Source organism: Ochotona princeps, chromosome 24 (genome assembly GCF_030435755.1).
Source record: "Ochotona princeps isolate mOchPri1 chromosome 24, mOchPri1.hap1, whole genome shotgun sequence".
Taxonomy (NCBI): Eukaryota; Metazoa; Chordata; class Mammalia; order Lagomorpha; family Ochotonidae; genus Ochotona; species Ochotona princeps.
This window is the reverse complement of record NC_080855.1, coordinates 3565170-3575425: the sequence shown is the minus strand read 5'-3', so window position 1 is coordinate 3575425 and position 10256 is coordinate 3565170. Positions and strand designations below refer to the sequence as shown.

General features: G+C 50.1%; 1 pseudogene; it reads right to left on the bottom strand.

Moving 5' to 3' along the window:
* Positions 1–8405: 8405 nt before the first annotated feature.
* On the bottom strand, positions 8406–8819 carry LOC118757793 (small nuclear ribonucleoprotein G-like; annotated as a pseudogene).
* Between the last annotated feature and the right edge of the window lie 1437 nt (positions 8820–10256).

The following is a 10256-nucleotide window of genomic DNA, read 5'->3' as shown; positions in this document are numbered from 1 at the left end:
AAGAGGGTAGGAGCAAAGTGGCAAGGTTGCATGCTTTAATGAAAAGTAACTACCTGGGCCCGGCGGTGTGGCCTAGTGGCTAAAGTCCTCGCCCTGAACGCCCCGGAATCCCATATGGGCGCCGGTTCTAATCCCGGCAGCTCCACTTCCCATCCAGCTCCCTGCTTGTGGCCTGGGAAAGCAGTTGAGGACGGCCCGAAGCCTTGGGACCCTGCACCTGCGTGGGAGACCTGGAGGAGGTTCCTGGTTCCCGGCATCGGATCAGCGCGCACCGGCCCGTTGCGGCTCACTTGGGGAGTGAATCATCGGACGGAAGATCTTCCTCTCTGCCTCTCCTCCTCTCTGTATACCTGACTTTGTAATAAAAATAAAAATAAATAAATCTTTTTTTTTTATTAATTTTTTTTCTTTTTATTGTATTGTTGTTGACAATCTTTACATAGTTAATTACAGTTAAAGGAAAAAAAAAAGGTTTAGGGGGATAGGAAAGTGGGTAATGCTATTATGTCCATATTGTTTCCATCACGGATCTGAGATAAAGGGGGATATTGAGGGAGAAGCCCCACCCGGTTTCCCGCCCACCCTAAGTCCCGGATGTGGGGCATGCTCTGAGATATGTGCTCGAGTGGTGTTAATAGTTCTGCAGTTATGAATCGCTGCCAGTTTCGCTCGATGAGGTCGTCCACCAATTGATATGGTCCATCATAAAGTCTCCGTTTGCCCCATAATTTGCTGCCAACATATAGCTGAGATGAATGATTGACCTGTTCTGTCTTCTCTCCTTTCCTGGTTAGAGTTCTGAGTCCAGCAGTTCGATTGGGGAGATCTCCAAAGATACTTTGAGGTATTCCCAGACTAGTTTCTTGTATGTTCTAGCAAGCACAGGGCCCGGCACAGTCCATCACCCCGATCAGCTGGTGGTTGCAATTGCTGGGTTGGTTCTGTTTTCAGTCCCGAGTTGCACTGGAACCAATGGGTGTTGCAGTCCAGTCTGGTTCGGCCCTTACATCACCCAGTGGGAGCTGCAGCCTAGTAGGGGCGACCCACAATAACCCCCACCAAGCCTGCCCCCTACCCTGGTTTGCCAGTATGTGTAGCAGAAGACCAGTCTGTCCCCCATCCCATTTGGCTCTGGTACTTGTCAATGGGTATTAAAGCTTAGTTCTATCTAACCAACTCAACCATCCAGCCCTCCCAGATGTTGTTGAGTGCCTCTCTATCTAGCCATCCCAGCCCCCATCCTAGTTTTCATGCCCTCCCACGGGAATAGTGACCCAAGAAGGGGGAACCCACTTTTCCCTCCCAGGTCTCTCTGTCCCGGTTTATGCACTCTTTAGGTGGTCCTGAGATTTGACTCGACAGAATTAGTCCCCAGTGCCAGCTTCTGCCAGCTGATGCTGCGGCCCTGATCTAGTCCACATGCAGCGCACAGGTGTTATAGCCTTGCTTGGTCGGGTCTTTAAAAAAAAAAAGTATCTACCTAACAGGGAAGGCAGGCATCTTAGCAAAGCACCTCAGGGGCCAGTGCTTGTGATTCAACGGGCTCATTTTCAAACTTCAAGCACCAGCAAGGTGCTGGTTTGAGTCCTGGCTGCTCCACTTCCCATCCAGCTCCCTGCTGGTGGCCTGGGAAAGCAGTGGAGGGCAGTCCAAGTTCCTGGGATCCAGCACCTACTTGCCAGACCCAGGGGAGGCTCCTGGCTCCTGACTTAGGATTGGCTCAGCTCTGGCCGTTGTGGCCATTGGGGGAGTGAACCAGTGGATGCAAGATATTTCTCTGCGTCTTTCCTTCTCTATGTAAATCTGCCTTTCTAATAAAAATAAACAAGTGTTAAAGGAAAAAAACACAAGGACCTCAGAGCACAACATGGGTGCATAACGGAATGCGGTCCAGTTTTCCCTGCCCTTTCTCCTCCCCCACCCACTTCTCCCACAGGATTTCCTCCGTAGGAAATCGGTAAAATTCTCATGAAGCTTTTACTCCCCAGTGTTATCAGGCTGAGCAGAGAGGGTTCTCCCAGGGTGCCTTTCTTGGGAGCAGGACTGGGACCACCTTTATGAGGGTGGAGGTGGGACTCGGTAGTGTAAGCACTGATAGGCTAATTCCTATCCTGCTGCCTGTTGATGAGTTGTGATACACAGTGCGCCCCTTCAGCCCTGGACTCACCGGGCATTGCAGTTACTGGCGAGCGTGGGAGTAGAACAGAGGGACATATAGCCTGTGACATCTCTGCGGTGTCCTTTGAAAAGACAAAGAGCTAAAAACCACATGTTTTTTCAGCGTCCAAGTTGGAGGTTTTGGAAGGGAAAAAAAAACATCACAGGAGCTTTTGGTTGCCGCCACCGGCACAGGGGCTGCTTGCAGGTGCGCGAGTCTCCTGCACAGCCCGAGAAGGAGGCATCTGAGCCAAGGGGTGCTGCTCATCGGAACCTGGGTCACAGGCTCAGGCCCAGGCCGGTCACAGGGCAACTGCAGGGTTCCCCTGGGTGCTGCATGCTCGTCTTGGGGTGTCGTCAGAGGGGTCTGTCAAGGAGATCTATGGCAGCTGCCTGTAACCAGCAGTCTCCCTGTGTGTGTTGATGAACAACACACCCTGTGCACCCCAGCCACTGGCTTCAAGCTGACATCCACAAGCCCTTCCGATACCTCCAAGGCAGCCCATAGGGCCTCCAGAGCTAGATGTTACAAGGCCCTGGCCCACATGTCTCAGCCCACATGCCCACATGCCCCATGCCTTCCTGGCCAGAAGGTAGTATTTGTCCAGGCTCCTACCGGGATCCAGGAAGGAGGTGTGTGGCCTTGCGTTTGCCCTCACCCCTAGGGCATTGCACTGGCCCCTCTCGCTCACTGCTTCTCTTGCCTGGTCTTGGCCTCCTCTGCCGACCCTCCGTGGGGCTGGAGAGGCTCGGCCCCAGGCTGCTCCCTTGCTCTTCCTAAGGAATCACCTCCGTTCTCGGTGACCTTGCACCTGCAAGCGCCACTGCAGCTGTGTAGATAAAATTTCCTTCCCCTCCTCGGAGGGCGCATCTCCTTGAGGCTGCCTCGGAGACATTGGCCTTTGCATCTGGGAGATGAAGGGCATCCCGCCCACGGCCTTTTCCTTCAACCCGCCCTTGCTCTTTCCACAACTCCACAACACCCAGGTGCCTGCTCATCCTTCCACAATACCCAGATCCCCATCCAGAGTGCTGCCCCCACCCCCAGCACGTCCTGTGCTTTGACGCAAACCCATTCACACCCTCAACCACCCCCACCCTCCATTACCTCCAGACACACGCCTAACTCGAGTTAAATGGCTCAATCCAATTCACAGGTAAGCTTCTTTTACTTGGTGCCGAAACCAAGAGTCAGATACCCCAGCCTGGTCTTCCACATGGATGGTAGGGTGCCCAACTGCTTTGGCCAGCCTCTTTTGCATTCCCAGGTACATCAGCAGGGAGCTGGATCAGAAGTGGTGTAGCCTGGAGGGGATTCAAGTCAACGCTTCGACAAAGGATGCTGGTATCAGGCAGGGGCTTACCCTGCTTCCAGCCACAACATTGGCCCCTTGTTGATGTCACCGAGTTGTCAAATCACACCATTCCTGAAGCCAGGGTCCCTCTTCCGACTTTGCAGTAGCAGAGGACCCAAGAAGTCTCCTTGATGGTTTCATCCAGTTAGAGTCAGGCTCATGGGCTTCCTGAAACCCCAAGCCCCCGAAATGCCCTTTACTCTGTTCCTGTGTACTCATTACCTCTGTGGCTCCTGACCCCGGAGGACACCACCTATTAAATGTGCCTCACACGCATGATCTCCCTAACCCCTCACCATAGCCCCTGGAGGTACATGGCTTTGTGAGGGGTTAAATGACCGAACAAAGCCAGTCAATCAGCGGCTGGTGTTGGACTGGAGCCCAGGAAGTCCGATATCTGTGCACACGCTGCGAACCCCAGCATGACCTCGCACCCCGTGTTGCCTCGTTGCCCCTTCCTGGAATATTATCTGAAGCAGAGCTCGGGTAGGATCACTCCTGACCCACACCGGGTGTCAAGCATGTCTCCAGGTCGTTAACCAGGAGCTGTCTCACATAGGCTCCTTGGTGGCTCCAGTGCCTTCTCCCTTCCACCTCCCTCCGCAGGTGCACCGTCTGCAGTGCAGACGCCAGGTCGCAGCGTGCCAGGGCTGAGCCTGACGGGAGGTCCCAGTTCAAAGAAGAGACTGTGGGCCCGGCACCATGGCCTAGTAGCTAAAGTGCTCGCCTTGACACACCGGGATCCCATATGGGCGCTGATTCTAATCCCAGAAGCTCCACTTCCCATCCAGCTCCCTGCTTGTGGCCTGGGAAAGCAGTGGAGGACGGCCCAAAGTCTTGGGTTCCTGTACCCACATGGGAGACCTGGAGGAGGTTCCTGGCTCCTGGCTTCGGATCGGCACAGCACAGGGTGTAGTCACTTGGGAAGGAAGATCTTCCTCTCTGTCTCTTCTCCTCTCTGTGGATATCTGACTTGGCCATAAAATTACAAGAATAAATCTTTAAAAAAAAAAAAAAAAAAAAGGAGGAGACTGTGAGTGCTAATTGCAGCCAGCAGAGCCTGACGCCTGGAGGGCAGCAGGCACGGCAGGGGAGTGCCCGAGGGAAGCAGAAGTTGGGCCCCTGGGCACTGTGCTTCCAGAGTGACCAGTGGTGACACACGCTGTCCCCAGGCCCTGGCCCTGGCTGCCCACTGGCGACTTTTGCCCTGGTGATATTACCTGTCATTCACCCTTGCTGTTTCACTCATCCATATAACTCTTTTTTTTTTTTTTTTTGTTAACTGAACATCTGCTAAGAGCTGGTCATGAAGTCACTGCTGAAGTTGTAACAGGCAGCCCCACAGACCTAGTCCTGGCCCTCCAACAAAAGTACCTCTGTTACATTCTCGTGTGTGTGTGCTTTTTGAAAGATCTGTTTGGGGCTTGGCGTGATGGCTTAGCGGCTAAAGTCCTTGCCTTACCTGTGCCAGATTCCATATCGGCTGCTCCACTTCTCATCCAGCCCCCTGCTTGTGGCCTGGAAAAGCAGTACAGGATGGCTCAAAGCCTTGGGACCTTGCACCTGCATGAAGATATTTCTCTTCCTCTTTCTTTCTGTCTATAAATCTAACTTTATTATATATATATATATATATATATATATATATATATATATTTTTTTTTTTTTTTTTTTTTTTTTTTTTTTTTTTGCGAGGCAGAGAGATTGGGGAGGGGGCGAGCAGAGGGGAGGAAGAGAGAAATAGAATTTTCATCTCCCCACATGACTGCAATAGCCAGGTCTGACCTAGTCCAGAACCAGCAGCCATGAACTACTTCCGGGTGGCCCATGTGAGCAGCACTTGGTCCAGTAACCACCACCTTCCCAGCAGCAGTAGCAGTAAGCTGCATGGGAGGCAGAGTAGGCGGGGCTCAAAGAAGTATTTTGGTGTGGGATGCCAGCATCCCAAGAGGCAGCCCCGTTGGCTGCACCACGATGACCTTACTTTTCTTTTCTTTCCCCATTCCCAAAGTGCTGAAGACTCATGAATCAAAGCCCGTGAACAAGCACCAGCTGATCTCTGGGTACCATGAGAGCAGTTTCCAAAATGTCGCCTCTGCCGTTCCTGCGGGCACAAGGGGCAGTGCTGCAGTGTCAGTCCGTCTCACCGCAGGCAAAAAGCCGACACCCCAGGTCCAGCTGCAGGGGCTGACGGGAGGGCTTCCCACAGGGCTGCAGGGGCACAAGTGTCGCTGGGGGTGTAGATGCGTTCTACCACACTTGAGTGAAAAGTGTTGGGTTTCAGCTGAAACCCAGCGTTTTTTTGTTTTGTTTTGTTTTCTCGTATGATGTTTATGAAACACTTGCATCACAGCTCACGTGTTTAAAGAACAGACAGGCCAAAGTGAAATGCCAGGAGCGAACTGAGTGTCAGGAGGTGACCATCACTCAGAAATTCATCCTGAGGAAAGAATTCAGCAGAAATAAAGACCATTCATAATGGAAAGCAGCAAAAATGATACACATGACAAAATAAGTGAAAACCAAGTCCATTGTATTGTACTGGGTTAATAATTAGAGCTGTCAAGACAGGCGAAAAACACTTAAACAGAAAAGCAATTCAAAATGACCTGGACCTTATTATGATAGTTATGTATACTTTTATGATGAGCATGAAATCCACACTTAAAAGATTTATTTATTCTTATTGGAAAGTTGGATATACAGAGAGGAGGAAAGACAGAGAAGAAGCTCTTCCGTCCAAAGGTTCACTCCCCAAGTGGCCGCAACAGCTGGTGCTGCGCCGATCCGGAGCCAGGAGCCAGGAGCCAGGAACTTCCTCCAGGTCTCCCACACGGGTGCAGGGTCCCAAGGCTTTGGGTCGTCCTCAACTGCTTTCACAGGCCATAAGCAGAGAGCTGGATAGAAAGTGGAGCTGCCAGGATTAGAACCGGTGCCCATATGGGATCCTGGCGCGTTCAAGGCGAGGACTTTAATTGCTAGACTACCGTGCTAGAATACCCATATCCTCACTTTTTACATACATAGAAATATGAGGGTACCTCAAAAAGTTTATGGAAAATGCACACTATGAATAAAGTATGAAATGTATCTTTTAATTGCATTTTCCATGACTGTTATGAAGAACCCTGGCTCATAGTGCTCAAGCCACAGTTAAGATAATAATATATATTGGGGCTCCTCTAGGTATAGCACATCAAACCTGTGCCTGTGACGCTGGCATCCGCTGGGGTGCTGGAGGTGTCCCGTCTGCTCCACTTCTGATCCAGCTGCTCGCTGGGGACCTGGAAAAAGCAACAGACGATGACCCAAGTTCTGGAACACCTGCATCCACATGGGAGACACAAATAAAGTTCCTGGCTGCTGGTTTTGGGTCGGCCCAGCTCGGCCCACCTGTGGCCACCTAGGCAGTGAGCCAGCAGATAAAAGATCTAGCTCCCTTTCATCTCTTATTTGCCTTGCAAAAAAAATAAATAAATTCTTTTTAATGACGGATTTATTTTATTTTTATTGAAAAGACAGATATATAGAGAGGAGATAGACAGAAAAGTCTTCTACCCGCTAGTTCACTCCCCAAGTAGTCGCAACAGCTGGAGCTGAGGCGATCCGAAGCTGGGAGCCAGGAGCTGCTTCTGGGTCTTCCAAGCAGGTGCAGGGTCCCAAGGCCTTGGGCCACTTTTCTCTTGCTTTCCCGGGCCACAAGAGAGCTAAATGAGAAGTGGAGGAGCTGGACATGAACAAGCGTGGATATGGGATCCCAGTGGTTGCAAGGCCGGGGTTTAGCCACTAGGTTACTGCTGTGGACCCATACATAACTTAAAAAAAAAAAGTGGCTAGGCTGTTGTGGCCATTTGGAGAGTGAACCAGTAGTTTCTCTCTGTCTCTCATTCTCTCCTTCTGCCTTCCAAATAATGTGACAAGGACTAGGATTAGCCTGATTATCTGCGAAGACTACATTTCCCAGATGACCTTGCACCTAGCCACAGCCACATAATTAGACTCAAGCCAGTGAGATCTGGGCAGGAAAGCTAGGTACAACTTCACACTTCCATCCTCAGAAGGAAACCACCAACCACTGCCTTTCTTTTTCAGGACACACACACACACACACACACACACACACACACACACACGGAAGAGAGAGGCTGACAGAATGCTCCTACCCATTAATTAACACGTACATGGCCATAGCGGCCTGACTAGGCTCCGGCCAGGGGCCCAGAACATAAGCCAGGTCTGCTGTGAAGGTAGCAGGTGCCCGGTTACCTGAGTTGTCCACACTGCCTCCCCAGGCTTGCATGGCAGGAAGCTGAGTCAAGGGCCAGAGCCTGGCACTGAGCTGTCTAATGTAGGGAGGGCGAGGGTACAGGGGAGTGGGTGTGTTAGCTGCTAGAGCAAACAGCTGCTCCCAAACTACTGAATTCTCAAGCCTAAGTGGGTTTGCATGTTGGGCTGTGTGTGAAGCTTTTGGATTCTCTCTTCCATCTTCCCTATTCATTAAAGCAGTAGCATCACTGTTATTCACCATCATTATCCCTACCTTCCAGGGCTACTCTTTCTCTTTTTTAAAGACTTATTTTTATTGGACAGATATCCAGAGAGGAGGAGAACCAGAGAGGAAGATCTTCCGTCTGATGATTCACTCCCCAAGTGGCTGCAATGGCTGAAGCTGAGCCAATCTGAAGTCAGGAGCCAGGTCTCCCATGCGGATGCAGGATCCCAAGGCTTTGGGCCATCCTCAAATGCTTTCCCAGGTCACAGGGAACTGGATGGGAAGTGGGCCTGCTGGGATTAGAATCAGTGCCCATATGGGATCACGGCACGTTCAAGGCAAGGACTTTAGCTGTTACGCTATCATACCAGGCCCCTGAGTTACTCTTTTTTTTTTTTTTTTTGACTATCACAAAAGTTTATTAAAAAACAAACCAAAAAACCATGAAAATGTACATGTCCCAACTTTCACATCACACTATAGCAAAACAGGTTCTTCTGGAGAGGGGATCTGGATTTCTCTGCCAAACACTCATTATACTCGTTCCAAGGTTTCTAACATGATACTATTTCCTCGTATTACTACCATTCCAATATTGTTCTGCTGTCCACTATTTGCCATCTCCACACAGTCATCTCCACACATCTACCACCAGATTCACGAAGGGATCAAATCCTTGCAGTATTCCCTGGACATGTCTGCCACCATTTAATTTTAATGACAACTTCTTGTCCATAAATTTCTTCAACTCGGGAGGGTGAGCTTTGCTCATGGCAGCGGCTCGGACGCTCACAGACTCCTGGAAACGCAGTCAGCCCCCTGAGTTACTCTTAAGCACTAAATGACCATTGTGTTCTAATGGTTGGATCACTGCCTGAGACACATTCGGCATTGTTTGCTGAGGAGACAAAGTGAATGCCACGTCATCCATCAGAAGGGTGAATGTTAAAGAAACTGATCCTATCGAACGTTGCCAACGAGTTAGAAAAGGGCTCTTTTGGGTTTTTGTGGCTGACAGGCCAATTAATTGCATTTCTTAAAATTAAAAAAAGAAACCCTGTGCACTCTTTGGCCCAGAAATTCTACCTTTTTGTAGCTGCCCTAGATAAATACATCTGTGTAATGAAGCTCCTGTAGGTATCTCCATTGCAACACTGCATGCACAAAAATGGAAATTAACCTAAATGTTTTGCAACCAGTCAGTGTGGCTACCTGGTGATCCTGGGGCTTTGTCCTACGGGTGTGCGGTGGTATGGATCTGAACAGTGTTGTCAGATCTGAAGTCAGCTGCCAATAGGCAGAACACAGACTTTGGTACAAATTTCCAGACTTTCAATTGCTCTTAAAACTCTCCAACTCTGTGTCCTCCGGATCGATGTGTCAACACTAGAACAGGGGCCAACATTGTTAGCATTCAAAGAAATGAGCGAGACTCCAAGGCACGTGAAATGTCTTATTCTGCAATCAAGCGACCATTTGCCATGAGCAAAGCACCTAGAACAAAATAAATCGGGGTGGGGGTGGAGCATCTATGTAAGAGTGAATATTTACGTGACAGTGGAGAAATACAAATATGATGAGGCTCTTCTTTGTGACACAGAGCAGAAAGCAGGCAACAAAGATTCGCGATGAACAGGCTCAGGATTCCAATCTTATCACTTCATTGTAGACACTGTAAAACAATGCCTTGGGGGTTGCTGTCCTTTCTGTACATCCTAAAACTCCAAGATCCTATCCAGCTCCTGTCTGCTTCCTGATACTTCAAGAAGCAGTTTTCGTTTCTTCAGGGTTCAGACTTCCAGGAATACAGTCACCTTTACAAGTAATCCTTTTACCGCATCAAGGTGGAGCTGAGAAAGTCACAGCCTCCTATGCCAGTATCCTGTTATAAACAGTGGTTCATGTCCCCGTTGCTTCTCTTCCCATCCAGCTCCCTGCTAATGGCTCAGGAAGAGACTGAAGCCAGGAGCTGGAAGTCCATCTAGTTCTCTTGTGTGGGGGGTAGGGACCCCAGGACTAGAGTGACCACCACCACCACCCCGCCTGCCATGGCGCCCCAAGCAGGAAGCTGGAATTGGAAGCACTCCGACTTGGGGTGTGGGGGTCTCCAGCAGCCGTCTTAATCACTGTGCCGAATGCCAGCTCTTTTTTAAAAGCTTCTTTATTTTCATCCCACTTGAAAGGCAGTGAGAGACATTCTCTGTGAACCTTTGAAAGGACACACCTAGGCATGGTCCAGGAGGTACTGGAGC